Source organism: Symphalangus syndactylus, chromosome 2, assembly GCF_028878055.3.
Source record: "Symphalangus syndactylus isolate Jambi chromosome 2, NHGRI_mSymSyn1-v2.1_pri, whole genome shotgun sequence".
NCBI lineage: Eukaryota > Metazoa > Chordata > Mammalia > Primates > Hylobatidae > Symphalangus > Symphalangus syndactylus.
Window position 1 is genome coordinate 64,954,263 of NC_072424.2, and position 26,227 is coordinate 64,980,489.

The 26,227-nt window shown below is 38.4% G+C and overlaps 1 protein-coding gene across 4 annotated transcripts in view; it reads left to right on the forward strand.

Annotated features, from left to right (window-relative positions):
* The window catches only part of ZNF292 (zinc finger protein 292), a 106,787-nt gene that overhangs the window by 15,566 nt on the left and 64,994 nt on the right, over window positions 1-26,227 (forward strand). Inside the window, exons 1-2 of one of the 4 annotated variants that reach the window (XM_063619040.1) lie at window positions 10,852-11,179; window positions 14,656-14,799. The exons of 2 other annotated variants lie outside the window; for them this stretch is intronic. The gene's annotated coding sequence lies outside the window, so the exon portion shown is untranslated. Of the gene's footprint in view, window positions 1-10,076; window positions 10,151-10,851; window positions 11,180-14,655; window positions 14,800-26,227 lie in introns of those variants that run through there. One more of the 4 variants, XM_063619038.1, reaches the window with a different exon arrangement.

Here is a 26,227-nt window from a genome sequence, read left to right on the forward strand (position 1 = left end):
GTGTGTGGTGGAGGGTTTGGAGTTAGTTGATGGGAGTGAATGTACCAGGAGAAGATTAGTGGCTTTATAGTTGAAACCTTTCCTTTGTCCAAAATTTTAAACTAGAATTTGAGAGGCTGGGGATGAGAGAGAAGCTGGGATTATATAGTAACTAAAAGAACAGATTTTGAACTATGATTTGAATTCCAACTCTGGCACTTCCTGAAGGACTTCAGGGTTGTGATTTTTTTGTTTTGTTTTGTTTTAATCTCTGTTCTTACATATAGACTAGAGGTAATAATATCTGCTTAAAGCTGTTGTGATTAAGGCATAATGTTTGCTGAGTACTTTGCTTATTATGGTGCTAGAATTACAGAGTAATTGTTAGTTATTAATACATTTAAGAGGAGTAGATCCAAAATGTTCCCTCATAAAATAACATTAGTTTTAAAAAATTATTTAACCCACTATACCAAAAATGTTGTAATTTCACCAACATAAAAGTTGACATAGTTTACAGTCTTTTTTTGTACATCTTCAAAGTCTGGTATGTATTTTATACTGATGGCATATGTCAGCTTGGACTAGTTAACATTTCAAGGGCTGTATACTCACATGAATCTCAATTGTAATGAAATATACTGGTTTGCACCCTTTCATTGTCTGGCACATCTACTTGTAAACCAGTGTGAATGTCTGCCACTCTCCAACCTCTATATCCTATCACCTAGATTTAAATCAAGATATACCACCAGCGAAACGTACTTATTATTGAACATTAAACTATGAGATTAGCACTATGTCTAGTACTAGTTAAATGGCAACAAAAATGCCTGATATGGAGAGTTCAATTCAACCATTTATCTGTTTGCAAATACTAACAAAGGTAACTGTGAATGGGCAGTCTCTTTTTCTTCATAGCACTTAGCACAATTACTAATTTTCTGTAGTCTCTTTTACTGTGTACTGTTTCCCCTATGATACCGTATGAGGGAAGGAACTGCATCCACCTTGTTTGCTACATTTTCTCAGTGAAAGCAGTGAACAGCTGTTTTTCTCTTTAGAACAATTTATGATAGCCTACCCCAATCATTAAAAAGTAATCAGGAAATTTCCCAGTAGTCAGAATCACATTTATCTTACCTTCATCTGACTCCTCCTCGAAGACACACCAGAATCAGAATGGTAGAGGCACAAATGGACAAGTAACAAGAGAACAGCTCTTTTCATCAACCTCTTAGACTTAAAGAAAAAAGAAAACAATACATATGCACCTGGTGGGAAAGAATAGTGAGTATTGTTCCCCAGGAGTCAGTGAGTGGCATGGTTCATTAGCACCCTGGAGACTAATTAAGCATTCTTTAGAATGTTTAACCATTCTAAGTTAAACAATAGAAGTACTATAGTAGTCATGATAAAGGAAAACCTAATACCAAGAAATGCCCTGAGTTTTTCAAAATGCAAAATAAAATAGGACCAGGCATGGTGGCTCATACCTGTAATCCCAGCACTTTGGGAGGCCAAGGCAGGTGGCTTACTTGAGCCCAGGTGTTTGAGACCAGCCTGGGCAACATGGCAAAACCTCATCTCTATAAAAAATACAAAATATTAGCTGGGCGTGGTGGTGCACACCTGTAGTCCCAGCTACTCAGGAGGCTGAGATGAGAGGATCACCTGAGCCTGGGAAGTTGAGATTGCAGTGATCCAAGGTTGCACCACTGCAATCTGGGTGACAGAATGAGACTGTCTCAAAAAAAAAATTTTTTTTTAATTAAAAAATGAAATGGCATGTAATGATTAAAGGTGAAATCTGTTTCAAATAAAATTAAAAACCTATACTTATGTTTTAATGATATAATATTATATTATAATGTCATTTTGATAGTCTCAAGATTATAGGAATAACTTTATGTAGTATAAAACCTGGAAAGATGGAAGAGTTGAGAGTGACAGCAGCTCTTACTTTTTTATTCTATATACAGTAAAATGGCACTTTAATAATACTGGAATTCTCCAGATTAATTTATTGTCAGTTTTGTAATTTTTGCACAAAAAAAAATCCAACTCCTTATCAAGTGTTCCCTGTTTTGTAAACTGCTGATGTACACTAGCATTCCATATCATTCAAAACATTTATTCATCCATTGTGTATAAGTCAATATTTTAAAAACTGAATCATATTTAAAACTCCCTAAAGAAGATTACTTTTTTATTTTCTGTTTAGGCGAGCATTCCAAAAGTGGGGTAAATTTAGCTTCTTCACTGTGTTTCTTTCTTTTTTTTTTTCTTCGTTTTATGGTCACTTTGATAACCGCTGGAGTCACTGCATTGGAAAACAAGGTCCTGGTCCTGATGCTTTTTCTGTTTCTCCTCCTTTGGTTCATCTTCCCAGAGGCTATTCACATTAGTAATAATCTGCAAGTCTAACTCTTCCTTTGGGGTGACATCTGCAAAATTTGCTAGCTTGTGGTACCATCATCCACTTCATTCATCTCTGGGTCTTTCTGATTTCTCTTTTTCTTTTTTGGAAGTTTTTCAAAAGCTTCTTCAGTTCTGGTTTATCAGAAACTTCAGAGCTCTTGGATTGTAAACTAGTGATTGTTTTCCCTAAATGCAGAATATTTCAGCAGCATCTTAATCTAGATGAAACACTTCATATTCTGGTTCATCACTCACATTTATCTCCACAGCCTGCCACTGCTCGGCTGACATCTCAGATTTAGGGATGGACGTATTAAAATATTTTTGTACAAAATAGCCAGTCTGACTAGAAGACACTGTTAACTGTACTATAACCTTTTACCCTGGTTCAGGGCAGAAAATAACAAAATCTGCTTCAATGTTAAGATTAATGCGTTCTTGATAATCATAAATATCTCCCAGTTCACCACAACTTTCATGTTATATGCAATGGGGACACCTAAAAGGCTCTCAGAATAATGCCGGAGCTTCACATTGAGCTTCTCTGCAATGCCAGTGTATTTCCTGTTAAGGTAGCAGAGTGATGTGCTTTTGGCTGGGCCACCAGGCAGGAATTCACCAGCACCCAAGCAGCAGGATAGGTCGGCAGCTCTAGGAAAGGAAGGACATGTTCAGCCTGCGGCAGCACCTCTGAACAACCTGCAGCCATGTGGCTTGTCCAAGAACATTAATCTTAGTGTTAATAAAATACTGTTCAGTTTCTTGTCATCTAGATAGTGGTTTTACAGTTAAAAAAATAGAATAGGGAAACTCCCTTTTCTCCCCAGTCTTACCTGATACCTTGATTTATAAAATAAAGAAGTTACTGCTGCAGAACAGTTTGACAAGTAGTGCTCTAGAATATAACAGCACTGTTGGTAGGGGTCGTGAAGGGAGTTAAAGTGTAGTTCTGACAGTATTTTCTTCCTAAACTGTTGTTTTTTCCTCCTATTTCCTCTTTCTACTGCTTGCTTCTCTGTACTAAGATAGTGAATGTTCTTGTCCTAGAGGCATAATAAAGCCATTCCTGAAGAGTTTCATACCTTTGATTTAATTTTTAAAGACTTAAATGCTGCTTATTCTTGTCTTACGTACTAAGGTACATTAAACTCATTTTTTTGGTACCTAAGATTTTAAATATATTTCTCTGGAATCATGGCACTGATGTGTATATAGTATGAATAGGGGAATTATACTTTATCAGAGGAACAATAATATCAAACAGTGAAATTTATACAGATAATACTCAGTGCTAATGTTTCTAAAAATTTATTGCGAAGACCGAGGTTATCTTACACATTTCCTCAAGTCATCTTCTCAAATTTTCTCTGGACTTTTCATTTCCTTCCTGGGAAACCTAAGGAAGAAGTGGCTGTTCCCTTTCCAAAGTGCATCTTTCCGTATGTGTACTTGATCCCCACCACTTCAGAGAACCATCCCACTTTTTTGAGTCTTCATCACTTTTCATCACTTCTGTCTTTTAGCCTATAAATGTGTACATGTCTTTTTCATCTTTTTGCTTCACTGGTCATCTCTCTTCAGATTTTGCCCCTTCCTCTGACTTCTTCTCTCCTTATGTGAAACTTCTTCCTAAAAAGATTTTCCTGCCGGGCGCGGTGGCTCACGCTTGTAATCCCAGCACTTTGGGAGGCCGAGGCGGGCGGATCACGAGGTCAGGAGATCGAGACCACGGTGAAACCCCGTCTCTACTAAAAATACAAAAAAAAATTAGCCGGGCGTGGTGGCGGGCGCCTGTAGTCCCAGCTACTCGGAGAGGCTGAGGCAGGAGAATGGCGTGAACCCAGGAGGCGGAGCTTGCAGTGAGCCGAGATTGCGCCACTGCACTCCAGCCTGGGTGACAGAGCCAGACTCCGTCTCAAAAAAAAAAAAAAAAAAAAAAGATTTTCCTTAATTCTTTTTTTTCCCCTCGTTGTTATTGCCAGACTTCTTGGAAAGGTATTGTTTTTATTGCCTTCATTACTTTTTCATTGCAGTTTGGATTCAACTCCTCACCATTCAAAAGAAAATGTTCTCTTTTTTTGGGTTGGGGTCTCACTCTTGCCCAGGAGTGCAGTGGTGCAGTCATGGCTACCTGCAGCCTTGAACTCTTGGGCTCAAGTGATTCTCCTGCCTCAGCCACCTGAGTAGCTAAGACTACAGGCCCACACCACCATGCCTGGCTAATTTTTAATAATTTTTTGTAGAGACAGTGTCTCACTATATGTTGCCCAGGCTGGTCTTGAACTCCTGGCCTCAGGCGATCCTCCTGCCTTGGCTTCCCAGAGTGCTAGGAGTACAGATGTGAACCACTACCCTTGACCAAGAAAATGTTCTTTTAATGGTCACTTGGCTTGGCATATCTGTAGTACTTGTAGACCTGCATAGCAACCCAGTAGTTCAAAGACTATTTCATGTGCCTATACATTGTTTTAAAGAAAATTTGTCAGCATTTAAAAAATCATAAACTTTCATATTGAAATGAGAGTTTGGGGCTTTTGGAAAATCAGAAGATCTGGCAATATTGAACTAATGCCTGGCTCTGGACTGAAATGGCTTCCTGGCCAACCCCTCTTGGCTGTTTAAAATGTTTGTGACCCCACCTAGACTTACCTTCAATTTATTTACACTAGGCTCCTGGTTCTACGTTTGTGACTGTTTATTGTCTTTACTCTTCCTTTCACCTTCTGGAAGGTAAATAGTAGCTATTATTAATATATTAAAGAGGACTAGATCCAAAAGTTTATAGTATATGTGTGGTAGGGGGGCTTTCCCTCGCAGGGAAGAAAAAGTATTATCTTTTTCCCACCTGTCACTAGGTTCGTGGCTGAGTCACCTTTAACAGAATACAGATTAACAAGAGAAAATAACACAAATTTATTTAATAAAAGTTTTACATGACATGGAAGTTTTCAGAAATGAAGACCCAAAGATACAGGGAAACCTGTGTATTTCAGTGCTTAGATTTGATGAAGAATAGACAGTGGTGGGGAAATATGATTGGACAAAGCAGGTAGGATCTAATGGTAATAAACTGGGGGGGAACTTAGCAAGGCCTGTTTGTGCAGATTCTTAATGTCCCTGTGTTTTCAGAGATAAGGACATTTCCTTTCCTCAGGGAATAGCGAGGGCACATCTGGAATGAGGGTCTTATGACCTACTTTAGAGGAAGGTCAGAAAATTGTTTTATGGCCTGTTTCAGGGGAGAAGGGTGGGAGGAGGTCAGAAACCTTCCTGGTTCTGCTACTTTCTCAAATGCCAAGGTACCATATTTTGGGGTAGCGTTTACTGAACCCTATCACCCTCAATGTTTTCCTTTCACTCTTCACTAGCAACACTCAAGCATTTTTCCCAACTCATCATTATGTCTGAGGCAGGACTTTCTCCTCAGAAAGTGGTTCCTGATGGCCTGGTTGATAATCCATGCTTTACATACTCATCTTCAGCAGTCATCCACTCTGACAGTATCTCCCATCACTCACTCTGGATAGGATTTCCAGTTGTCCATTATTTTTATAGACTTTTAGCCCTTGGCTTCCATTTTCAGTCACCTGTGGAACTCTAGCTTGTGGATGTTCAGTAAGTACTTCTAATTAAATGTCTAAAATGGAACTCACCCACTTTTCCCTCCATCCTCCCACCAATAAGAAAGCCTGTTGCTATTCTAATGCACCGCCTCCCCCCGCTCCCGCCCCCCCCCCCCACACACACACTTAAGTTTTTAAGCTTTGGCCAGGCACCGTGGCTCACGCCTGTAATCCCAGCACTTTGGGAGGCCAAGGCGGGCAGATCACCTGAGGTCAGGAGTTCAAGACCAGCCTGGCCAACATGGTGAAACCCCGTCTTTACTAAAAACACAGAATTAGCTGGGGGTGGTGGCACATGCCTGTAATCCCAGCCAGTCAGGATGCTGAGGCGGGAGAATCGCTTGAACCTGGGAGGCGGAGTTTTCAGTGGGCCGAGATCGCACCACTGTACTCCAGCCTGGGTGACGAGCGAAACTCCATCTCAAAAAAAAAAAATGTTTTGAATCCTTCAGTCATTTTTAGCTGCTCTCATTTCCACAGGCCAGTTACCAAGTTTTGTCAATTTTATTCCTGTACTATTTCCTGTATCCTTTGCTGCTTAAATTTGGTATGTCATTACTAGCTACATAGTTTTCTTGCCATAGGAAAATTTAACAAATACTTTTGTTTTTCATGAAGGTACTTTTCTGTCCTCCATTCACTTCTTTTTAAATCTGTCTTCTATACTGTCACTAAGATTATTAGTTATCCTTCCAAAGCACAGATACCATAGTTGTTCCTTAAAGACTTTAAAAGACTATGTGATATTGAAGAATTCAAATTCTGGATTGGACACCGTGAGTTAAAATCCCAACTTCACCATCTACTAGTTGTGGGCTCATTTTCTTAATTTCTTTAATGAGGATAGTAGTCATATCTACTTCATAGGTTTGTAAGGATTAAGTGAGGCATCAGTACAGTGCACATCACATTAACAAGCACCATGTAAAATGCTGTTGTTCCATGAAAACTAAAATTCAAGCTCATTAACCTTACATTCAGGAATCTTTCATGCTTCCAGTGTCCCATCCTGACTGATTGGCACCATATCTCTTATTTTTTTGTAGTCTTAGGGCTTTGTAGTCTGTTCTTACACTACAGCTTATGTATCCTCCCTCACTTCTGTGCATTTGCCTTAGCTTTCTCCTTTAGTGTTTTCTTTTTTTTATTGACTGGGTTTCACCACATCTCTTTGCTTTAGTCTATGGTAAGGCTATTCAAATTCTACATTTTTCATTAGGCCTTCCTATGCTACTAAAGGGATTTAATTACGTATTCCTCATTCTTTTTATTGAACTGTGTATGTTTTTCATAGTTTCTTTGTATTATGATTGTGTTTCTTTCTTCTACCTCCCAAGTTGGTGTTCTTAAAAAACGGGACCATGCCTGGTTTGCTGAATTGTAGGTTATTAAATCTTGTTGAATGGTTTTCTCCTTGAATAGGTGGTTTCAGTTTTTGGAAGAAAGGTGAATTTTGTGCCTTTAAGAAGCTGTTCTTTACTGAAATTATGTTACTTTTGACTATTCTTATTTCATCTCATTTCTGAATTGGGTATCTATATTCAGGGCAAGGATTCAGTTTGATCAAACAGTTCTTATAAAGCAAATGTGAGTGTATAATTAGTAGTACTCTTATTAGCTTACATTTATTAAAGTTATGTGCCAGGAACTGTTAGACGTTTGTGTGTTGTGTATGTCTACCTGTGTGTGTAAGAGAGAGGGAAATAATTTATTTAGTCCTCAGCACCTCTCTGAAATAGGTGGTTACTATCCCTGTTTATTTATGAGACCACTAAGGCACAGAGACGTAAAATAGCGACCTAGTCAAGTAACTAGGAATTTTTAACAACACAAGAAAAGCAGAACCCAAACTTAAGTAAAACATTTTATTTCTTTTTTTAGGGACAGTGTGTAGGTGTGATTGTTGAAATTTGCTTTAGGGTACTAAAGGAATTTGTAAAAGAAAACTTTAATCTTTTGAAACTAAGTTTCAGGAAAGCAGAATGTAAGCATTTTACCCTTGTGGAGTCTGAGTAATACCCTTATTTAAGAATGTGCTAATTAGGGTTCTTTGTTCTATAGTAGTGGGAATTTCATTAGTTTTGAATTTGAGTGATGTATAGGTCCTTTAAAGGTGAACAATACATATTTATGAACTATAGTGATAGCAATTTGTTGAAGACATTGTTTCCCAATCTTTAAATATTAATATAAGATTGTTTGTTTTATTGGATTAAACAAAAACAAGTCTGTGTTTGTGATATATGTGGCTTCTTTTTTTATTTATTTTTTTATTTTTTTATTTTTTGGGAGATGGAGTCTCACTCCTTTGCCCGGGCTGGAGTGCACTGGCGTGATCTCGGCTCACTGCAACCTCCACCTCCCAGGTTCAAGAGATTTTCCTGCCTCAGCTTCCCGAGTAGCTGGGATTACAGGTGTGCGCCATCATGCCCAGCTAATTTTTATATTTTTAGTGGAGACAGGGTTTCACCATGTTGGCCAGGAGGGTCTCAAACTGCCAACCTCAGGTGATCCGCCTGCATCAGCCTCCCAAAGTGCTGGGATTACAAGAATCAGCCCTGTGCCTGGCCAGCGTGGACTCTATATAGTATGAAGGAGTATGTAAAATCTGTGGAGAGAAGTAGGGGTATTTTCTACAGCAGTGGTCTTTAAATTTTTTAATTGGGTACCTTACCAGCAAACATTTGAATAGGAAACCTCAATATAAGTATATCTAATTATAAATCATACGTATAAATATATATACTATCTCGGCGTATATAGTTTTTCAAGTCTGGTTATGATATAATTTTATGTTTTAGAACAATTTAATAGAATTTTTTTCCTACTGTACTTCAGTGTACATCCTCTGTTTGGAAACCACTAGTTTATAGTGCTATGAGTAATGAAGTTTTCTAAGAATACATTATTACATAACTGCCTGATTTATTTGCCCTATTTCCTCCATGTACTGAGACATTACAGCAACAGCCCATTCAGATTTTTTTCATACTATCTTTTAGTCAAATTTAATGTACTGTGTATTTCTAGTTTATTGCTTCTGCCATGTTTTATTCTTTATGAAGATCCCCAAGTATTGAGTGTGCCAGTTATCAGATTCTCTCCCAGCTCTAAATTACGTCTTCATTACTTGATCTGCAATATTGGAGCCTAACCCTTTAGGCCAGGGGTGTCCAATGTCTTGGCTTCCCTGGGCCACATTGAAAGAATTGTCTTGGGCCACACATAACATACACTAACAATAGCTGATGAGCTGAATCTCAAAAAAAAAAAAAAAAAAAAAAAAACCAAAAAAAACCCAGAACGAAACAAAAACCTCATAATGTTTTAAGAAAGTTTTACGAATTTGCATTGGCCCGCATTCAAAGCCATCCTGGGCCACATGTTGAACAAGCTTGCCTTCAGCATTTCTTCTTTGTATGATGTTAATTTTGTGAGTAGAGAGTGCTGGAAGGACAGTGCACAAGGGCGGGCGTATGGTTTTGTTTCTTCTTACTGTGAATGCACGGCTGCCAGTAGTGTGGCTATGGATATCCAGGGGTCCTCTGCCCCAGGTATGTGCCAAGAGCAGTCAGACCCTTGTCTAGCTTATAGCCCCAGCCTCAGCTTAGTGACCTCCTCTCTGTAGTTTTCCCAGCATGAGGCTGCACACCCCAGACCTCATGCCTGCCTTCTGGAGAGCCAGCTGCCAATATTCCAACTTCCCCTGCATGTCTGCTTACATTCAGGAGGGCTTTCCTTGTGCAGGCCCTGCTGGTAATCAGATTCTCAATGTCCCAACTGACTGTGTGTGCTCAACCTCAAGCCCCTTAAGCCCCAGCAACCACACAGGGAGAACTACTTTGCCATCCAGTGGGCTGCAGCCATACTTCCAATAAGGCCTGAACCCTAGTTTTGGCGAGGAGACCCTCTTTTAAGTTTGTTCCTTCCGTGGATACCCTCACTCAGCCCCTGAGTACTTGAGTATTCTTCAGAGTTTTCATTACACATTGATAATTATTTTCCTATTACAATTAATAATTGTAATTGAGAGTTCCCTGATTCCCCTTGCAGGACGTGTGACAGAGGTGTGGCTCACCTGCTTGGTCGCCCCGCAGCTCAAACCCCTAGGGGGAGCATGCAGACAGGTAGGTGCAGAGACCAGGACGAAAGCTTTGGGCCCTTGGCCCCATGGTAGTGTCTAAGGGTGAATGCCTGCAGCCCCACTGGTACAAAGCTCTTTCTTTCAGCTTTGCCATCTGCAGACGGCTTTGAGTGTTAATCAGCTCAATGGACCCTCTGCGTTATTACAAGGAAGAGGGCCAGTGTGACAGCCTTCCATATCCCAAGCTGTTCCCCAGCGTCCCGGATCACACGCAGGCTCGAAGGATGAGTGCAAGATTTTATTGAATGGTGGAGGTGGCTCTCAGTGAGATGGATGGGGAGCCAGAAGGTGGAGAGGTGGGGGATATAACCTTCCCCTGGAGTTCAGCTGTTCTCAGCCAAACTCCTCTCAATATTCAGGTGCCTCTTCCCTCCTCTGCCATGCCACCCTGATGCTATCTGCCGCTCTCCACCGCTCCTCTTGACATTCAGCAGTTTGTGTGTGTGCCCACTAAGGTCTTGAGTTAAATGGGGGCAAGATGGGGGAAGTGGCGGGCCAAATGCAACTTTTTGGGCGCAAAAACAGGAATGGCCGTCCTCTTTTAGGGCCACTGGTCTTCAGACTTGAGGGTGGGGCATTTGCCGGGGATCCGCCCTCTTCTACCCAGTATTTTCCTGTCTCCTGTTCATATGTATATGAAACTTTGCCTGTTCAGGTTAGGGTGTGGTTCTCTTTGTTTTTGTTTTTTTTTTTGAGATGAAGTCTCGCTCTGTAGCCTAGGCTGGAGTGCAGTGGCACTGTCTCCACTCACTGCAACCTCCGCCTCCTGGGTTCAAGCAATTCTCCTGCCTCAGCCTCCCAAGTGGCTGGGATTACAGGCACGCACCACCACATCCAGCTAATTTTTTTTTTTATTTTTAATAGAGACGGGGTTTCGCCATGTTGGCCCGGCTGGTCTCAAACTCCTGACCTCAGGTGATCCGCCCATCTCAGCCTCCCAAAGTGCTGAGATTACAGGCGCCCGGCAGTTCTCATTTTTTTGATTGGATCCTACCAGATGCAATGGGCTAAAGTGAGTTAAATTACATATTATCCTCGTGCTTGAAAACTGAAGATTAGTACCAGTGCTTCCTCCTCACCCACTCATATACAGGGCATATTTGGGTCACTGCTAGCCCATGGTAACTAGCTTTGTTATTAAAAAATATCATGGTTGTAAATGCAGTTATTCACTCTAGTGGGATATTACTATGCAGGAGTGGCCCTTAAAAGTCATCGATCCCAAAAATGAGCTGAGAGAATGGAATACTTGTGTAAGTGTGTTTCCATAGTTAAAAGTCTATTATATTTTAATTTAAACAAGAAACATCAAATGAGAACTTTTCAGTTCTATTACTTTATTATCATGCCTGGTAGCTTAAAAAATTTCCACCTGGTTATTTCCTTTTGAGTAAATTAGCAAGTGACAGTCATGTAAATTATCTTTTAAAAATTTCCCCAACTAGGAGGCTCGGGTAAAAGAAAAGCACTCCTACACTTTCAGAGGATGTGGGGTTGGTGAGGCAGAGAGACAGAAGACGAGCTATTGTGACTAATTTATTAGTGCTAACTTGTTACTAATAGATGGTTCATTTGTAGACATCTAAATATGATTGTGTTCATTTTCATATTTGACTTTTCCTTTGAAGTTATATGTGTAAAATAGGTGATGATGATATGTTTCTAGAAATTGAAGGAGGAAAGAATAAAAGCAAATTAACAATCATTATTGATTCCATAGCAACGTGTTAAATTTGCTATATCCAGTAGCCTTTACATTAGTATAGAAGTAATGAGCCTGCATTTTGTATTAAGTAAATTATATTATTTTTAATAAATCAGTAAAACAGCAGGATACCAGAATCTTTTTGAGAGATTTTCTGCTTCCTGGTCCTACTGCTTTAACTTCACTGTTTGTGACAACTTTGTGTAGAGAGATATTATTGAAGATAAAACTGATGGCCCTGGCTCTGTAGGTGATCTTCCCAGTGAAACACTCATGGAGATAGTATTTTACATAAATTTTTAAAAGCAGTGATGACTTCTGTGTAGGAGTCAGTTTTTTTAAACTTAGGTTATAAATGACTGTGTATACAGTGAATGTTGCTGAAAAAGAAAAAATGCTTGCAATAAAGTTACAAATAGTCATTTTCCCCCTGCAATTAAGAGAATGATGCTTCATTCAAGTCTTTGACACCTTAGAGTCAGTAAGGGTGTTAAGTACTAGAGGAAGTTTATAATTACAAAGAGCTGCATCTAATAATCTTAAAGGCAAATAGAATGCTTTGCAACAGACAGTAACAGGGAATAAAATAATTTAAAATATATATTGCTATCACATACTTTTTTTTTCTTACAGGCTGGCCCCTGCAGGAAAATATAACATGAAATTCAAGCATATTGTATCTAAGAAGTTACTGTTTAAAAAAAAAAATGGTCCCTTCAGTTGGGGTTGAATCATAATTTTAAAAGACACAATCCTGAACACCATAATCCCAAATGTTGAAATCCTGAAAGATCAAAATCCCTAATGTCTAAAATCCCAAAGGATTGAAATTCCATTAATTCTGGAAAAAATAATTTTTACAAACTTTTTAAAAGATGTTTATTTACATTTTTAAAAGGGGATTTGAGAATCATAAAATACCATAGAACATAAACCACTTTACACCATAAAATAGGCAGTAATGACATACATATTTTTGCAAGCATAAATAGATATACTAAGGATAGTCACATGGGTATAACAGTTATGAGCAGATAAGCCATATTCATAAAGAAATAGGTCACAAAGTGAAATGTGTAAATACGTATCAGTATGGTTGGTAATTGTATACACGCAGTATTATAGCTGTAGTCATCTAAAACACCATGATGGACAACTAAGTCTTTTGATGAGGTCAGCCAAAAACTGTAATGATCCTCACCACCACATATGCAGTTGCCCAGAGAGCCAAGATCTCAAGGGATTTTGTCTTTCACAAATACAGAAGTAAAAAAAGGACATCTCTATTTATGGAAATTTCAACGTTTTCACATATACACACAGTGCTTACACACAAAGTCAGTGTTGTGATAATGCACTTTTGTAGAGTCACATTTACTAAAATGCATATAACGAATTAGAACTCTCTAAACCTTTATACGATTTATACCTCCAGTATTGGAAATGATGTGAAGATGAAAGATAGCATAGCTAATTGGCACAATGTGTGAAGGGGCAGAAGTAAACATGATTGAATAATTTGGCATGGGAGATTTCTCCTACTTTTTGCCTGCATTTTCACTTCTGTGAACTTTTGGAGAGTGGTGTACTCTACACATTTTGTAAGTATATGTTGTCTATTTGGAAGTCTGGTTATTGTTTGGCCATTGCAATTAAGTATTTTTCTGCTTTCACATCACCAGTAATAATTAGTTTTTAAACTTCTGTCTTTCACTATTAAGGAGCTTAGTGCGCTCAACTTACCATAGCCTTTTTTTTTTTTTTTTTTTTTTTTTTGAGGGAACAATTCCATAGATGTCTTCCATTGTGTTGTAAGGAATACAATAAGAAGGAATGATTGGCTTCTCCAATACTAGGTCTGTATTAGGGTTCTCCAGAGAGAGAACCAATAGGATATATATATAGATATATGAGAAGAGATTTATTAGGAGAATTCACGTAAGAGATTCTGGTGGCTGAGGAGTTCCACAACAGGCCATCTGCAAGCCAGAGACTCGGGGGTTGCAGTAGCAAAACTCTGTCCGGTTCCTAAGGCCGCAACCAAGGAAGCTGGTGGTGTAACTCTTAGTGGGAGGTTGAAAGCTTGAAAGCTTCAAGGACCCTGAGGGGCTGCTAGTGTAAGTCCTGGAGTACAAAGGCCCATGAGCCTGAAGTTTTCATATCCAAGGAAGCAGAAGAAAAGTCTTGTCCTAACTCTCAGAGACCAATCCATTTTCTGTATTTGCTCTCTTGGCTTCTGGCCCATTGATGGTGCTCGCCCACAGTGAGGTTCAGATCTTCCCTACCTAGTCCACTCAGACTCACACACTAATGTCCTCTGAAAACATCCTCCCAGACACACCCAAAATAGTGCTTTAACAGGTTTTTAGGTATTCCTTAATCCAGTCAAGATGACACCTAAAATTAAGTCCGTAAGTCTACCCTTTGACCACATACCCATACACATTTCCTTAAACTATACTTAGTTTCCAAATAAAGACATTAACAAAGTAATAGTTCCACCTAACATGATGCAACTCATATGATGCAAATATCCTGTGTACAACCCAAAAATGCGCTAAACCTTTCCCCAGAATTCGACTTTCAGGGTTTTGACATTTCAAGATTTTAATCTTTCAGAATTATGATTTTCAGGATTTTAGACTTCCGAGATTTTGATGTTTTGGATTTCAACATTTAGGATTGTGTGTTTTGGGATTATGATGAGCACTGCTTTCGTTACCGGTGTCACAATTTAATTAATACAGTAATTTAATTCTGTTGGTGTACCATTTGTATTCTAGAATATTCTAGAACTTGAAGCATCCTTTCTTTGAGAGGAGGTCTTGCCCTGTGACCCAGGCTGGAGTGCAGTGGCACAATTTCACTCACTGCAACCTCCGCCTCCCAGGCTCAAGTGATTCCTGCCACCTCAGCTGGGACTACAGGTGCGTGCCGTCACACTCAACTAATTTCTTGTATTTTTGATAGAGATGGGGTTTCACCATGTTGCCCAGGCTGGTCTTGGACACCTGAGCTCAAGCTATCTACCCACTTCAGCTTCCCAAGGTGCTGGCATTACAGGCATGAGCCACCACAACCAGCCCTCTGTATTTTTCTTACTTTTTTTAAAAATTTTTTTAAACATTTGCTAATTTATTATAAAGGATTTTACAAAATATTGACAGGAAGAGATGTATAGGACAAGATACGGGGGAAAGGGGCTCAGGGACTTTCCACGCCCTGCCTGGGTACACCTTCCTCCAGAAACCTCATGCACATTCGGCTATCCAGAAATTCTTTAACCCAGTCCTTTTGGATTTTTATGGAAGTTTCATTACCTAGGCATGATTGATTACATAATTGGCCATTGGTGATCAACTTAGTCTTCAGCCCCTCTCCGCTCTCCAAAGGTTAGGGGGGCGGGTGGAGATAAAGTCTCAACCCTGTAGTCATGCTTTGGCCTTTCTGATGTCCAGCCCCTGTCCTGAAGTTACCTATGGGCTGCCAGCCATCAGTCAACTCATTAATATACAAGGAAGCCTTCAGGCATATTTTTCTAGGTTAAATTCCCAGACTAGTTACAAAAAGTATTTTTTAAATTCACAGTAAAACTGTAATGTTTCTTTATATTCTAGTACAGGATACTGTGCAGGAAAGACCACTGTCAAATTCAGAGTTTTGTTTTGGGAATGCCTTATCACTTCATTCTCATTTTCATTCCCTCTTCCTTCTCCAGTCCTCTTTCTCAAATAGCTGATGTTCTCATATTTCTGTGAGTAGTACACTTTGCATCTTCACTCAAACCTATTCCTTCAATATAGGAGAGCTCAGTTAGCTGCTAAAGAAAGTAATATGAACTAACTTATGATACTGTATGGATGTGCCTTAAGTAAATAAGATTTCAGGTAGATAATAAGTATGGGGAAATGGCCAGGTGCAATGGCTTATGCCTGTAATCCCAGCATTTTGGAAGACTGAGGTGAGAGGATCACTTGAGCCCAGGAGATTGAGGCTGCAGTGAGCCGTGATCATGCCACAGCACTACAGCCTGGGCGATAGAACAAGACCTGGTCTCAAAAAACAGGCAGGGAAGTACAGGTGATTTGGAGGAAGGATAATTTGGAGTGGAAGGCTCTCCAAAGAGGCAAGCCTCCCAGTTGCTGCTGTGTCCAGTCTTTTGTTATAGTTGTTCCTGTATTCCAGAACTTAAAGTTTCTCTGAACGCGTGAACTAAAAATTTTTCCTCCAGCTACTCACATTACATTAGCAGCAAGGGTTCATGGGATAAATGAGGAGGGTAAGACTAGAGCCTTTGGTGTGTGTGATTTTCTCAGTTCAGGACTATAGTTGTATATCATTCTAGTCTTTTTTAGTTATTAATATTATATGAGCTAGTAAATGTTTTCCTCACTTCAGTGACATTGCGTTTAATTTCTAATCTTAAGACAAATAGTAATCCAAAGTTTTAGAAAAAAGAAATTCCTGCAGTAACTAGAAAAAGTTGTCAGTCTTCTCTGATTTAAATGTATATTAAGTACTATTAATTATGGGTCCAGGTCAATCATGATAAATATCAGTAAAGTTTAAAAGAAAATCTTGTTCAGTAACTCACTTTACTAAATCTTATTGCTTGAAAACATACATATTTACAGCCAGATCTTAAACCGGAGAGTGGTTGAATGAACCCACTCTGTGGTCAAATGTTTGATATTTGGCCAGGTACAGTGGCTCACACCTGTAATCCTAGCACATTGGGAGGCCGAAGTGGGCAGATCACCTGAGGTCAGGAGTTCGAGACCAGCCTGGCCAACATGGTAAAACCCATCTCTACTAAAAATACAAAAATTAGCCAGGTATGGTGGCACATGCCTGTAGTCCCAGTTACTCAGGAGGCTGAGGTGGGAGGATCACTTGAACCCAGGTGGCAGAGGTTGCAGTGAGCCAAGATTGCACCATTGCACTCTACCCTGGGCAACAGAGTGGGACCCTGTCTCAAAAAAAAGAAAAAAAAGTTTGATATTTGCTGTTGACTTAATATAGTTTGATGCTCCTAGATTAAAAGCTGTGTTTACTACTAAGCTGTTTCCCTATATGAGTAGTTGCAAAATTAAATGCCTGTAGACCCCAGGCATGTAAATTAATGACTTGGATAGAGAAAGGACAGTGGGAAACGAGAGCTCTTACCCTGATTCACCAACCGCTACCTATCTGCTTATTACTGCCATATGGGAATGCTGGCCAGTGTTGGCTGAGTCTTTTGATTTTTCAGTGAGAACTAGGTCCAGTTGCTTGTGTATAGTGTCTCAATTTTGAAATATTGGCAATTAATTCAAAATACCTGGGGGAAAAGACCCCAAAAGACTGTATGAGCCAAATAAAACATGCCTGGGGAATTTATTCTTAGATATTTTGAGCATTCTGTAGTTGGCCAGTGGTACATGAAAAACAACTCTCTGATGGTGAGTTTTGATTCTTTAATTCTACCGTGGTCTCTGTGCTTTCGTCATTATTCACGCACCTGGAAATTGTACGGTTCTGAATGCATTTGGAAACGGGTGTAGAAATGGTCAGCATGGCTAGGGTAGAGAAACAACTCAGGCTGTTTTGATACCTTGAGCAAAGAGAAATCGCTAAGGTAAAGATACCCAACTGACAGATAATGTAGAAATCCCTTACTGTCTTCCTGGCCTTATATTTCTATCATAGGCCTCTATGCTTTGTTTAATTTATCCTGAGATCTCAGATTTTTAACCAGTATTCTAAGCTTCTAGAACTATATAAACATTGTATATATCCAAGAGTGATTTTATGAGTATTTCAGTGGAAGGATAGAGGAGAGCAAATCAGATAACACTAGCTTGTAACCATGTTAACTTGAAAATTACATGATTAAAGTTCTTACAAAATGCTTATGTTAAAATTAGTTTTTAGAATGTCAGTTTTCTTGTTTAATTTTCTGCATTGTATTACTATATAGCCAGCCGTAGTAATTTTTTTTTTTATTAAACAGTTTAATTCACTGTTGTTTTGGCTGTTTTTACTTGAAAAACAACAGTGAATTAAACTTTAATAAAAAAATTACTATGGCTGGCTATATATTAATCTAAACAAGACTTTTTTAATACAACGCAGATAAATTATTATAGGTTTGCAAATGAACATAATAATGAAGGCTTTTAAAGTCTTTTTCAGGCCAGGCGCCTTGGCTCTTGCCTGTAATCCCAGCACTTTGGGAGGCCGAGGCAGGCCGATCACCTAAGGTCAGGAATTAGGGACCAGCCTGGACAATATGGCAAAACCCTGTCTCTACTAAAAATACAAAAATTAGCCAGGCATGGTGGTGGGCGCCTGTAATTGCAGCTACTGGGGAGGCTGAGACATGAGAATCGTTTGAACCTGAGAGACAGAGGTTGCAGTGAGTTGAGATCGCACCACTGCACTTCAGCCTGGGCGACAGAGTGAAACTCCAACTCAAAAATAAATAAAATAAAAAATAAGTCTTTTTCAAAATAAATTTTGTATTAGTTTTAAATTTGTAGAAGCATGGGGAAGATAGTATAGTGAGTTCACATATAGCCACAGTTTTCCATTAGTCAGATCTTACATTCACATAGTATGTGTCACAATTAATGATCCAATATTCATATATTATTATTAGTAGTAGTAGTAGTAACTAAGTCCATACTTGATTCATATCTCCTTAGGTTTTTCTTAATTTTTTTTTTCTGTTCCAGAATCCCATCTAGGATACACATTACATTTGTAATGTCTCCTTAGCCTCCTCTGAGCATGATTATTTTCCAAACTTTTCTTTTAGGAGTAATGGCCATGTAATGTAGTATGTAGAATATCTTGAATTTGTCAAATATTTTTCTCATTATTAGACTGGGATTATGTTTTTTTTTACAGGGTGGGGGGAAGAAGACCACAGAGATAAAGTGCCATCATCAAAGATGTATATTCTCAACATGACTTAGGACAGTTGATGTTAACTTACCTGGGTGGTTTAATACTGTTTGTCAGATTCTACACTGTAAAGTTATTCTTCACCCTTCCCCTTCCATACTGTACTTGGAAGGAAGGAAGCCACTATTTGTAGCCCACACTTAAGAGGTTAGGCTCTGTCTCCTTGAGGGCAGAATCGAGATAAACTGTTTGGGATTCTTCTACATGGGAAATTTTTCTTCTCCCACATTATATTTATTCAGTGATTTATTTATGTCAGTATAGACTCATGGATATTTATTTTATACTTTGGTTAATAATCCAACACCACTTTATTTTGTTGCTCAAATTGTTCCAACTTTGCCCACAGGAACTCTTTCACTTGTATGTCCCTTTGATATATTCCCTAACCTTTCTGTGTGTATGCATGTATGCATATGTGTGTATTAGAGGGATATTCTAGTCTTTGGATTGAGAAGAAAATTTGTAAGATATAAGTTTCGTATACAGACACCTTCCATTTTGGTATCCTTTTGCTAACCATAGTACCACATAATAACTAACAAAATTTATTATGTTTATGCTTTACTGCTAGCTTTCTTCATTCAAGTACTTTCAGAAGCATTAATGAACATTGTCTTAGAAGTGCACATTGTTAAGAAAGATCCTAGGAGATTTTTAAGTTATTAGAGCAGTGAAGATTACCTATGCTTGCTTACAGGGAAATTTATCAGGAAATGGAGTTCTTAGGCCAGTGAATATGTATTTTCATTTTTTATTTTATATTTTTATTTATTTTTTGAGACAGAGTCTTGCTCTGTCGCCCAGGCTGGAGTGCAGTGGCATGATCTTGGCTCATTGCAACCTCTGCCTCCCGGGTTCAAGTGATTCTCCTGCCTCAGCCTCTTGAGTAGCTGGGACTACAGGTGCGTGCCACCATGCCCAGCTAATTTTTGTATTTTTAGTAGAGATGAGATTTCATCATGTTGGCCAGGCTGGTCTGGAACTCCTGACCTCAGGTGATTTGCCCACCTCAGCCTCCCAGGATATGTATTTTCGAGAAGACTGGAGAAAAATTTCTCCAAAGGTACATTTAAATAGTTAATAAACATCTTTGAAGCTACCTCTCCGGCACATAGTATTAATAGTCTTTTTACATTTTTTCTTCTCTGTTTCTTCTTAAGTTATAAAAGTAACATTCTTCTTTAAAAATGAAGCAATACAAATATTTTCTTCCTTAAATTGTTCCACTCTTCAGAGGTAACTGTTTACAAAATTGAGTATACTAGACATTTTCCTATACATTCACACAAATACAATTCATTTGTACTTATATGTTTATATTTTAATAGTTGGATCATATAATAATATTCTGTACCATACTTTTTTTTTTAACCTAATGATAAATCTTGGTCATGATTCCATATCAGTGTATTCAAAGCTACTACATCCTTAAATATAATGTTTCATAGTGTGGACATTCCATAATGTGTTAAACCAGGAGTGTTCAATGTTTTGGCTTCCCAGGCCCACACTGGAAGAAGAATTGTCTTGGGCCACGCATAAAATCCACTAACACTAATGATAGCTGATGAGCTTAAAAAAAAAAAATCACAAAAAACTCATAATTTTAAGAAAGTTTACAAATTTCTGTTGGGCCACATTCAGAGTCATCCTAGGCCACGGGTTGGACAAGCTTTTATTAAACAGTCTTCTATTAGTGACACTTAGATTGTTAACAATGTTTTGGTTAGAGTTTATGTCAAGATACCCTTATATTAATATCAATATCTTTACATGTGTGCGGCAATAGTTGGTTAGAATTGTTTTCTGGAACCAGAATTTTTGGTTCAGAGGGTATGCCTGTGTAAAATTTTGCATTCCCAAATTGACCTCCAAAAGTGCAGTGATAAACATTCTACAACACTTGTTTTTGAAGCTTTATAATTTATAATTACAATCATGTCTCCTTGTTGCTTTTATTTATTTATTTTGAGATGGAGTCTTGCTCTGTCACCGAGGCTGGAGTGCAGTGGCGCAATCTCAACTCACTGCAACATCCGCTTCCCAGGTTCAAGTGATTCTGGCTCAGCCTCCCAAGTAGCTGGGGTGCAGGTGTGCCCACCACACCCAGCCAATTTTTGTATTTTAGTAGAGACAGAGTTTCACCATGTTGGCCAGGCTAGTCTAAACTTCCTGACCTCAGATGATCCACCCCCCCTTGGCCTCCCAAAGTGCTGGGATTACAGGTGTGAGCCACCATGCCTGGCACTTTTAATCTTTATGTGCCTGATACTGGGGAGGTTTGAGAATTTGTTTCTCATAAACGTTTGCTTTGTGATGGGGAAGCCTTTCTAAGGGTAACACAAACTTAGAAATGATTAAAGATTCACTGATAGATTTGACTACAAAAACATTTATAACCTCTTTATGGTGGGAACCACAAAAGGCAAACAACAGACCGGGGAAGAAAATGCTTTTAACATAGAACTTTGTTTTTATGGTTTGCGGATTAATTTATCAGAGAATGAGTTGCAGTTTCTCATTGGAACTTTTGCTGTATGTAAGAAGGTCCAATAAAATATCTCAACAGTCTTTCTAGAGCTACTGAAACAATTCTGTTATTTTAAAAAGTGAATATAAATCTAGATGCACTTTTTAGGGTGAGGGTGGTTTTTTTTTTTAACCCTAGTGAAAATAACTTTTTTTGTAAGTTTCTTAGAATTCCATCATTCGTAAGTCAGTTATTGTGCTTCCATATACATGTTGTACATTCCAATATACACTGTAATTATTCACAAAAAGGACGATTTTACATTTTTTTATCATGGACACTCTTCCACATACCCAGACCCCTCTAGGAAACCCTTATTCAATTAGGTTTGTGCCCTTCCGTAATTTTTTAAAGCTCCTGTAGTTCTGTACACACACACAGATACATCCACACATATAGACAATGCCTTTGTCAGTTCTGATTTTTCAAAAATGGAATTACATACTTCATTGCGTTTAATTATTAAATAAATAATGGCTCATGTGAATGTTTCCATGAGAATCTTAGAGTAACTGTATCACAGTTTATTCATTAATTCTCTACTGATGAACATTTACTTTTTTGTGAGATCTTGACCGTCAGGAACAGTATTGCATTGCACGTCCCTGTATTTTAAGTTCACATATACTGGTACTTTTATTTCAGTAGGCTGGATTTCCAGGGATCTTAATGGATAAGGAATAGATTTGACCAGGAATGAGTTCAATTACTGTTGTATGAAGACTCTTCAAGCAAAAAACATTAAATATGAGGAAATTATTTTCTAAAGACAGGGTTTCGTTCCTGTTGCCCCAGCTGGAGTGCAATGGCAACTCGGCTCACTGCAGCCTCCACCTTTGGGCTCAAGCAGTTCTGCCCTAGCCTCCAAGTATCTGGGATGAGGGTAATTTTAAGTACAGGTTGAGCTTCCCTAATCTAAGAACCCTAAATTAGAAATGCTCCAAAATCTTAAAGTTTTGAACACCAACATCATGCCACAAGGGGAAAACGTACCTGAGCTTATGTAACAGGTCACAGTTAAAATGTGGCCACACAGCTCGGTATGGTGGTATTCCTGCAATCCTAGCACTTTGGAAGGTGGGGTCAGACAGATCGCTTGAGCTCAGGAGTTTGAGACCAGCCTGGGGAATATGACGAAAAACATTTCTATCAAAAATTCAAAAATTTGCCAGGCAGTGGCACACCTGTAGTTCCAGCTACTCGGAAGGCTGAGATGGGAGGGTTGCTTGAGCCTGAGAGGTTGAGGCTGGCATGAGCCAAGATCGCACCACTGCACTCCAGCCTGGGTGACAAAGTGAGAGACCCTCCAAAAAAAAAAAGAAAAATGCAGGCGCAACACAGTTTATTCAGTGTCCCCAAGGGGGAAAAGAACCTGCGCCCTTCAACTGTGATGTATCTTTTCTGCACATACATACTCAGATTCCCACACAAGCACGCCCTCCGAGGGTAATAAGACAGCTCGGTATGCACAACCTTTGTTTCATGCACAAAGTTATTTAAAAACATTATATAAAATTACCTTCAGGCTAAGTTTAGAGTTTACATGAAACAAATGAAGTTCATATTTAGACTTGGGTCTCATACCAAAGATATCTCATTAGTATGCAGATATTCCAGAATTTGAAAAAGCTGAAACACTTCTGATCCCAAGCATTTTGGATAAAGGATACTCAGCCTGTACTAATTTATCTTAACAAAATCTAGGAACTAAGATGAGGAGAGATAGAGGAGGGAGATAAAACATCTTAAAGGTCTAATAGAGGAAGAGGAAAAACAAGAACAGAGGAAATAAAAGTATTATAACCCTAGAACCTAAAGGTCTCATCCTTTAGGTGGATAACTAGGGGAGAATTGGAGCACGGGAAATTCAGTGTGGAAACTTTTTCATGTCATATGTCTAGAAAAGGCACAGCTATCAGAATGAATTTAGAACTTCTAAATAAGTGTGGAAAACAGAATAAAAACAAATTTGGTAGCACAAATAGGGAAAAGGAAGGGGGAGATTAAATGATAAATATAGAAGGAATAAAATTAAATGTGAATAATTTGAGTTCACTCTTAGACATAAAAATGCTGTTTACAAGGACTTTTTAATTTAGAGTGAAAAATGAAATTTAATATTTATGTAAAATTAGAAAAAAGTTCAAATTAATGAAGCAGAAGTAAATAGAATTAAAAATAAATGAATTTTTTGAAAAAGAGTAAATTCATAAGTAAGTTTAACTGTTGCACATCTGACCAAGTGAAAAAAGAGAGAGCAGAAGTAGGCAAAATCAGGAATAAGGAGACAACCATGGATCTGGGGGGAGGAACTAAGTTTACTGCTCTGTAGCACCAAATTTGAAAACAAGAAGAAATGGTGGATTTCCATTTAAAATACGAACTACTGAAATTGAATCAAGAAAAGTCTGAATGGGCGGGGCGCGGTGGCTCATGCTTGTAATCCCAGCACTTTGGGAGGCCGAGGCGGGCGGATCACGAGGTCAGGAGATCGAGACCACGGTGAAACCCCGTCTCTACTAAAAATACAAAAAAATTAGCCGGGCGTGGTGGCGGGCGCCTGTAGTTCCAGCTACTCGGAGAGGCTGAGGCAGGAGAATGGCGCGAACCCGGGAGGCGGAGCTTGCAGTGAGCCGAGATTGCGCCACTGCACTCCAGCCTGGGCGACAGAGCGAGACTCCGTCTCAAAAAAAAAAAAAAAAAAAAAAGAAAAGTCTGAATGGATACAAGTTCTATTGTTAAAACTGTTATAGGCCATAAATAAAAGCTTCCAAATTTATTTTACAAAGTACTTTAATATCAAAACCTAACAAATAATGTTTAAAAAGAAAACTGTAGGCCAGTTTCACATATGACAAAATATATATGCAAAAGTTTAAATATTAGGAAATAGAATCCAGCAATATATGCGAAAAATCCTTATAATGAAACAGATGGTATTGCAGGAATTCAGTGCTGGTTCTGTACCTGAAAATGTCTGTATACTATATTAAATTGAAAAGCTCATTTGAAAAAAAAAAACCTGTATTCAGTAGATGCTACAAATGGCCTTCGATAAAACACCATTCCCAATAAAAACTCTGTAAAATGGGAATAGAGGGAAATTATCTAAATGTAATAGGGACTAAGTTTTAGAAAATAATAGGACATAATTTTAAATGATAAAATCACAAAAATCTCCATTGTAAACAGGTTACAGATAGGAATCCCTGTTAGTACTATTTTTATTTAACATAGTGTTAGTAGTTTAAGACAAAGTAAAACATTGAAGAATAGATTAGAATAACTGTGCAAAAGATAGTGAAAGGGGGATTTGCCTTTTCACATTTTAGATTATAGCAATATGTAAACATTTAAGGAACAGAAAAGTATATTAGTAGAACAAGTAGAGAGTGAAAAAATTCTGGTACAAATTGGGAAGTTGGTATATAACAACATAGTGTTCAATTCAATGGGAAGAGTTTAATAAGAGGATTTTGGTATCAACTGGCTGTCCAAAGACAAAAATGGACCGTCACATCATATACAAAATTGTTTTTTAGATGAAGATTTAAACACAGGCACTCCTTCATTTGTGTGGTGCACATTGAGGTGTTGCAGAAATGATGAATGCTGAAACTGCAAAGCAATTTTAATACTTTATCAGTTGGAAATTTTATAGTTTTCCTGTCATCGTTAAAATTTTCATTAAACTATTAAAAATACCCATGACTGGTCATAAATGTATTGGGAAATGGAAAAGAATTAATACACTAAAAATACAAAAAATAGGAAATATTTAAAATTATCTAAAAATTTGAAACATTAGAAAAATTGAGAACTAGGCAGGGTGTGGTGGCTCACGCCTGTAATTTCAGCACTTTGGGAGGCTAAGGCAGGTGGATCACCTAAGATCAGGAGTTTGAGACCAGCCTGGCCAACATGGGGAAACCCCATCTCTACTAAAAATACAAAAATTAGCCGGGCATGGTGGCACATGCCTGTAATCCTTGCTAATCGGGAGGCTGAGGCAGGAGAATCGCTTGAACCCGGGAGGTGGAGGTTGCAGTGAGCCGAGATAGCACCACTGCACTCCAGCCTGGGCAGCAGAGTGAGACTCTGTCTCAAAAAAAAAAAAAAAAAAAGAAAAAGAAAAAAAATTGAGAATTAGGATGTTCTATTTGTAAAAAGCTTATCAAGAATACTTTGAATGATGCTTGCCTTCTAATTATATAACTTAAGATATGGAGCAAGCATCTCTTCTGTGCCTTGCCAGATTGTCATTTTCTTTTCTAAATTTGTATTTTAAACATTTTATATAGTACTTTGCATTTCCAAAGTCATGAAATATTTCAGAGACTTCCTTTAATGTGATGTTTTTTTTCCTCTGGGATATCTTCATCTTTTGGTCATAACCAGTTTCCAATTCCACTTTCAGCATTGCCACTTTTTGTTTCCTTGCTGCACTTTCATTTTTGTTGGTCAGTCCCCTCTTTTGACTGTTCACTTTTGTAAAATGTCAAGTCAGTGTATCACTGGGAGACAGGAAGGCAACACAGTTACACACTTTGCTGTTCACGCATATACTGAGTAACAAACAGGTGCCCAATAACCAGTTGCTGTCAAATTTTGAGAAAAGTTATGTGATTGCTTAGTGATCATGATGCACATCTCTTATTTACTTAGTGATTTGTGGACCAAACATCCAGAAACTATGCACTTACTCAAAAGTTGATACACTGTGGTAACTAAGAGTTGAACCAGGTTGTTGGGGACTATTATTTACACTGTGATGACTGGTACCTGTGTATTTCAGAACTGTGCAAAAGCAAAGACTGCTTGTGTTCATGACACACACACAAAATCTTGATAATCTGAGAGACTGCGTATTTAGT